This window comes from Cucurbita pepo, chromosome 12 (assembly GCF_057944985.1).
Source record: "Cucurbita pepo subsp. pepo isolate OVF chromosome 12, ASM5794498v1, whole genome shotgun sequence".
In the NCBI taxonomy this organism is placed as follows: Eukaryota; Viridiplantae; Streptophyta; class Magnoliopsida; order Cucurbitales; family Cucurbitaceae; genus Cucurbita; species Cucurbita pepo.
In genome coordinates this window covers 6749733-6756812 of record NC_141809.1, presented here as the reverse complement: position 1 = coordinate 6756812, position 7080 = coordinate 6749733, and the positions used below count along the sequence as shown (strand labels likewise).

The 7080-nt window shown below is 44.3% G+C and overlaps 1 non-coding gene across 1 annotated transcript; it reads left to right on the top strand.

The window, feature by feature from the left end:
- Positions 1–2479: 2479 nt before the first annotated feature.
- Positions 2480–2553, top strand: TRNAF-GAA (transfer RNA phenylalanine (anticodon GAA)). Its single transcript has one exon. It is a non-coding gene; the product is annotated as a tRNA-Phe (tRNA).
- The last annotated feature ends 4527 nt before the right edge of the window (positions 2554–7080 follow it).

The following is a 7080-nucleotide window of genomic DNA, read 5'->3' as shown; positions in this document are numbered from 1 at the left end:
CCTCCCCTTATTCCCGCTAGTCTTGAGTGTGGGGACGGGGCCGGGGCTTCCTCTGCCATCACCATCCGACCTATCCAGTGAGTTCTCGTGGAGTGGGTCGTGGATTAATAATTATTATGGCAACCCAGATATATGAGGCATCATCTTCCCTACCTAACCTGGCTGCACCACATGCAGCTCAGCAAAATGTAGAGGGTGAGGGGAGTTCCGCCCCGGGGCTGACCCTTCGAGCAGTACAGGAAGCATCGAATGCTCTTGTTACAGAATAGGCAGGAGGGTAGTAGGTTTGGATTGGACAATAAGGGCTTTGCTAGACGGTCTTGTCTTTCTCTTTGTGCAAATCCAGTGCTGGTGTCGAAGGTTTAGCCCAGTGAATCAAGCAATTGAATCAGGAAGCGCTGCTCCTCTACTCGGGATAAGGGCTGAAGATGGAGTTTCTGTTTGCAAGAGGGAAGCGAGCAATGCCTCTCTTGTGGCTTGTTGCTCTGCGCTGCGATTATGAAAGGGATGGGCCAAGCAGCAAATTAGCCATTCATTTTCTAATATGGTGTAACGTTCATGGATTCTGCGTCCGCGTATAAAAGACCAGCAGCAAGCAGCTCCATCATCCACATCTCATATGCCAGGGGGTCCCATTCGTCATGTGCCGGATCCCATTCCCAGTAAGTAGAGCAGCCTTGAACCCATACCCTTGATTCTCGCCTTGAGCCTCAGCCCGAAGGCCCAAAGGTTGCTGTTTGGTTTGGATAAGCAGGCATGGACAGGCTCCTCGAGCGGATACCATTCCAATGGGGAAGTCTTCCCATTACCGGCGGAGAACTCAAAGGCTCCAAACTCCTTAGGTCTTGTTTTGTAAGCTTGAAGCTTTTCAACCTGTCGAGATTAACTTACAACTCCACTAACCTAAGCTTACCAGATCAAGTAGATCACTCCCACTACCGAAACCCGTACCGGACACGCTTCTTTCTCGGCTTCGCCTCTTTCTGCCAACGCCGACCCTTCCCGTACGCTTTGAGGGACTGAGCCTTCCCCACCTTATTGGTCTTCTTTCCGCTGTCGCTGATAAATGTTTAACGTATAGCGCTCTTCCGCTGGTAAATGCCCTCCTTTTGTCTTCGCCTTGTGGTCCCGAGACATATGGTTTTGGTACAGAAAAGAAATGTCACCAAGGGGCCGCCTTATCAGTAGATCTCCCTCCTCTCATACCTCTAGTAAACAAACTTTGAGCTGCTGAACCGGGCATAGAACAAGGGTATATTGTTTTTCTGCTTGTTTTGAAAGCTTGAAACGACAGACAAGTGGTGACTATGAGATGGCTTGCTACTGAGCTTCTTGTGTTCGTTCCATCTTTCTTGATTATGGGGTCCGCGCAACAAGAGCGCTTCCTCTTTTTCTTTGCCACCATGAGACCTTGCCTTATTTGGTTGGTAGTGTAGGGGTGGAATCAACGCAATTCGTACTGATAGTAGTGAGACGTCGCCTTCACTGGGTTGGAATAGTAGGTCTGTCTCTCGAGCCTTGTTCTCCGCGTTCATTCTCGCAGCCCTTGCCTTTCTCACTATAAAATCTACACCTGACTTGTTGAACCAAGCTAAGGTCACTAATGAATCTACATATCCTAGGGACGAGAAATTCTTCGTTGGTGGTAAGTTAACCGTGAATGGACTCTAACTCTAATGGCTGAGCTAGGTAATGTATGCTTACCAATCTTGTCCCGAGCGCGCGGGAGACTGCCTCCTGTACCGATGTTAATTGAATGAATGGACACCAGAACAAGTTCGTGCTCCAAATCTATAAAGAGCTGCGTGCCTAAGTCCTTCCCCAAAAAGGATTGTTCCTTGTTGGTACGAGCTTTTCTTGTTCTCTTCTACCCTGGGATTGAATTGTTTTCCTAATGTTGTAAGGGACTCCCAAGCACATTCATTCTCTACCCTGTCTACTAAGAAAGAGAAGTTAGTGAGAAGATTCGCTTAATTGAATTGATCGTAGATGTATTGGGAATCTTCCTTGAATTGAGAGGAAGTAGGAGCATCGTGTTAAGACAAGGGCGGTGGGTAGGTAAAGACAGGGTGGGTTTACAATCAAAGCTCCAACTGTCTGTCATGTCGGGTAAACCACTAGGGTATGAATTTGGATCTAGGACCGGTAGCGGGCGAAATTACGTGCGTGAGAGAAAGTCTTGGTGGAGCCGAGGACGGAATAGCACAACTTAGTGACTAGGAGCGTAGGGAGAGCCCGTTGCGCCTTGTTTTTGTTTGACCGGCCTATCCTCTTTCGAGAAGCAAGCTCCCTCCGGTTGTCCAGTCCCTGGGCATCTCTCGGTTTTTGTGTTGGGAGATTAGGCAGCAGTTTCAAGACTCGAAAGCTTGACGAAGAAGCAAATCAAGCCCTAACTACTCTTTCTTTGAGTAAAGGGCTTTTACTAGTCAAGTGGTAAGGTAGGGCGTATTCTTTGAAGAAAACAGACTTTAGGAAAGGGGTTCAGGTAGCTCAGCTGGTTAGAGCAAAGGACTGAAAATCCTTGTGTCAGTGGTTCGAATCCACTTCTAAGCAAAGGGTCCAAAGGACACGTAGCCGGGACCTGATTTGGAAATGAAAATGAAAGAGGAAGCACAAAACAAGTAGATTTGATAAACAAAGCTGTAGATTACTCGGATTGGTTCTCGCGTCCCTGTGCCAAAATGGGCGAGTTTGGTTTGAGTGTTCATCGATTGGGTAGATCCATATGCTCTGGGGGGGTGAGACGAGGTGTAGCGCAGTCTGGTCAGCGCATCTGTTTTGGGTACAGAGGGCTATAGGTTCGAATCCTGTCAAATTGATAAAGAGGATGATCTTCTTTTCTATCACACGTAGAATTGTCTGTCATTCTTTTGTCTTTCCCCTGACCTTATCAGTCATCAGGCAGGGTTTTGGTATCATATATCGAGATAATTATTATGAAAAAGCTATTCCACTGGTGTGACTTAGATACCCTTTCTTTCTTTGTGGTATCAGTCATGCTATTTGAATAGCCTGAAATCATCATAGCCTCTCCACCGGTTCCGAAGACTCCTTCGGCATCAATGTGCTCCAATGAAAGAGATCAGACCCTTTCCTTCACCAGAACCGGAGCGAGCTCTTTTCGCACGCAATCTCGAAGCCCAATTAGCTCACGGACTGTCTCCTCAACCCTGGCGAGTACGAGAGCTTGGTAAGAGAGAATGTCGAATGAGAAAGACATTCGATTACGGCAACTAACTAGATAGCGAACTTTTTGGTAGAAACTGAATGATCCCTTGGCTCGGGCAAGAAAAGGAAAAGGTAAGAGTACTTACTCTTATTCCGACGATAGGAAAGTTTGAGCTAAAAGATTGAATCACACCGGGTAAGAAAGGCGGGCTTAGCAGGGTTCTCCAAACGTATACTTATTAGGTTTCTCCAAACGTATAAACAAAAAGAGGAAGCAACCGGTCCTGAAGAGGATACCGATACGCAGACATTCTCGCATGGAAGAACCTAGCTGAACCGGATCAAGGGTCCTAACCGAGTCCGACTGACCTTCTTTGGCTGGCCCCCGCCCCTTGTAACGAGGTCAACCCGTACGTGCTCCTTTCGTTTAGCGAGATAGCTTACCAGCTCTTTCGGCTCCAGCAGTATGAAAAGCAAAATCCTCATCCTGAGTCGAGTCCGCATTGCCATACGAATCGACATCGGACAAACCAAGAACTCCTATTTTTTTCTTTAACAAAAGCAGATATAACAGTTTCGAGAAAACAAACCAACCTCTTTTAAAGAAGGAGTCGCTCCGCCTTGATCACCGTGGACATATGCAGCTCCCGCTTTACCTTCGCCTACCGGGAAAAGGAAAGTTCCCTCACGATAGGCCCTCCCAGCTCCCGAACGTCTTTCTATCAATCGAGAGAGGTACAGAATAGTATAACAAACCAACAAGACAAGAATGGACTCATAAGATGGGCGGGAAGCTATTTCATTTTGTTATTCGCCAAGGAAATGAGAAAGGAATTCTCTATACACGGCTGAGAGATGACCGTATTGTTGCACATCCTGAATAAAGTATCGTAGGCAAGCTCAGTGAAAATCAAAGCGTGTAGAACTAGAACTCAGCTTTCTCTTCGATTCGTAAACTTCGGATCTGCCTTTCGTCTCCGGGTGACTGAGAGAGAATTTGGGCCTGGCGTGCATCCGGTTCGGTCAACAATAAGGTACAAAGCAGATTGATTAAATAGGCTTGAAGTTCAATTATCGTTAGGTCAAAGATCTCTACTAGGTTTAGTGCACTTTGGTAGTTGCGAATGTTGCCGTAATCCATGTATTTCTCATTTCGTGTTAGCTCCTCCAAGAGCTTCCTGGTCCGTAGTAGACGAAACCTTGGACTTCTATCGGACTTATAGCATTGCCTGGTGAGCTCGCCGTTGAGGGTTGGCCTTACAGGAGATCGAGCAGCCTTTCTTTCCCTGCCTGGTATGCTTTCCCGCTTATCGCGCAACTAGCCAACTAGCCAAAGAGAGAGGGAGAGGGGTGAAACAGCGAGACCGAGTTCAAGAGTGAAAGAAGGAATCTTTCGGATTTACTGACAGTGAACTCGAATGAATCGATAGTGTTTACAGGAGAGGAAAAGAAAAGAGTGTTTGAAGTCGAAGAGAAAGAATGTTGAGGATTGACTGACAGTTCACTCTCATGAATCTGAAGGATTGACTTATTAATTACCTTTACTAGATTTTATCCCTAAAAATAAGGGAAGGGTAGACTTTTCTCCCTAAAAATAGACAGAGGATAGGAGAATTCTAGTTTTTTGAGTGTTTACAGGAGAGTGAAAGAGTGAAATCAAGGAAAATAGCCCAAAAAATAGGTTAAAGCATCCATTTGATCCCCAAAAATACGGGGGGGGGGGGGGGGGGGGGGGGGTAGATTTTTATCCCGAAAAATAGGGTAAAGCATCGATTTGATCCCGAAAAATAGGGTAAAGATACACTTTTCTCCCTCAAAATAGGTCAAATGGACTCTTTTATCCCTCAAAATAGGGTAAAGATACACTTTTATCCCTCAAAATACGGGGGGGATAGAATGAAATTGATTTCAGGAGCTTTTGTTAGGAAAAACCTCTGACGAACTTTGACAGTTATATGGGGATAGAATTTGAGAATTCTTGGTCCTTAAGAGTGAAAGAAGGAATCGGAGAAGGAATAAGTAGTCTTGACTTGAAAGACTTTCAGGTTCAGTAGTTCCGAAGTTTACCTCTTTCCTGACTGTGAAGGAGAATGAAGAGAGAGAGAGTGAAGACTTTCAACACTTGAAGGGGAAGAGAAAGAGAAAGAAGGAATCTTTCGGATTTACTTACAGTTAAGTCGAATTGATTCTTTGATAGTCTTTCCTGACAGTGAACGAGAATGAATAAGGAGTGTTTACAGGATAACGAATGTTTAGTTTCGTCTTGACTTGAAACACTTGAAGGGGAAGGTGAAGGAGAAGATCAGAGACCGGCCGGCTGGCTTCTTGTTTCGTCTTTCCTTAATAATGAATGAATTACCTTTACTAGATTTGATCCCTAAAAATAAGGGAGAGATACAGTTTGATCCCCAAAAATACGGGGGGGGGGGGGGGGGGGGGGATAGGAGAATTCTAGTTTTTTGAGTGTTTACAGGAGAGTTCCCGAGGGAAAGAAGGGTAAAGCATCTCTTTTATCCCCAAAAATACGGGGGAGGATAGAAAAAATCAGAAATGGTCTTTACAGGATCCGGAGAATGAATCTTGTCTTGTTGTCTTGCTTTCGTCTCCCTTCTTTCTTTGATTTACTCTCTCTCCTGCAAAGGAATAGAATATCTGATTCTTCTTCTTTGACAATATTACCTAACTAACCGGATTGAACTGTAAAGGGGCGAAGCCATGAGACCGAGAGGGAGAGGGATCATCTCAATCAATTTGTATGTGCATTTTGTCCTGTACTTGCCTGCTTAGCTTTCTTAGCCAACATCTCTGGTTTCCCCCGAACCAAGAGGTCCTGCTTATCCAGACCCAACAGTCACACTTGAAGCCGAAAGACTGATTTTTGCATAAAGTAGGTTCATAGATCAAGAAAGAATGAAGCTGCTTACAGGGACGGTTATGCGATACGTCTTTTCATATTGTCCTTTTCTTTAACCCTGCTATCAACCTAGCCATTCTCGCTTGTTGCTTTAAGGGGTCTCCCCACTTTATGTGGGTATATATAGGCTTCGTCGAGAATACCAAGTAGATCGGCAACTACAGGGTTCCCTCGTCCTGTGAGGTAGGAAGGGTTCTGGGATACCTCGAGGCCCTTTTTCGTATATTTCATCATTAGCAACCTCCTCTTTCTCGATCGTCAAAAACATATGCTTGATCTCCCTAGTGGTATTGCCTTGTAACTGACCAGCATATACCTTTACTAACTCCACTGCTGCTCCCTCAATGCTATGCGGAGCGGAGGAAGATACTAAGGGCAGAGATTTGAGCTAACAATCAATGGCTTGACTCCTTGCCTTGCTCAATGCTTCTCCATCAACTGCAGCAGGAAGGACAGGAATAGGAGAAGGAAGAAAGAGACCTTAACGGTTGGCCCTAGGAAAGGAAAGCTCTTCACTACCATTGCTATCCATATGTCTACAATTATCAATGTATCTGGTATAAAGAAATCTTCATTACATTATAGAAAGAGGTGAAAAGCAATCAAAGCTGATATGAACTGAGAGACATCAATCATACAATATACTTCAATGAAGATGTGAATCATACAATATGCTTTCTTTCTTTCAATGGTTTTTTTTTTTTTTTTCTTCTTATTGGCAAAATCTAATCAATTTACCAACAAGAAAATTGATTTAGAAGATCTTAAAGAAGAATAAAGTGTTGATAAGATCCAGATCTAACACTTTAAAGAACAGAAAAAAAATGTATTTTTTTTTTTTATATATTTTTGTGATAGAATATGAACATTCTACACAAACTGAGAAAAAAAAAATAATAAGAGAATTAAAAGAGATAAGCGCAAGGAAACATATATCCGATCTTGAGCCTGAAGCTCTGATACCAAATGATAAGATAAGGAATCAATACAAGGGGAAT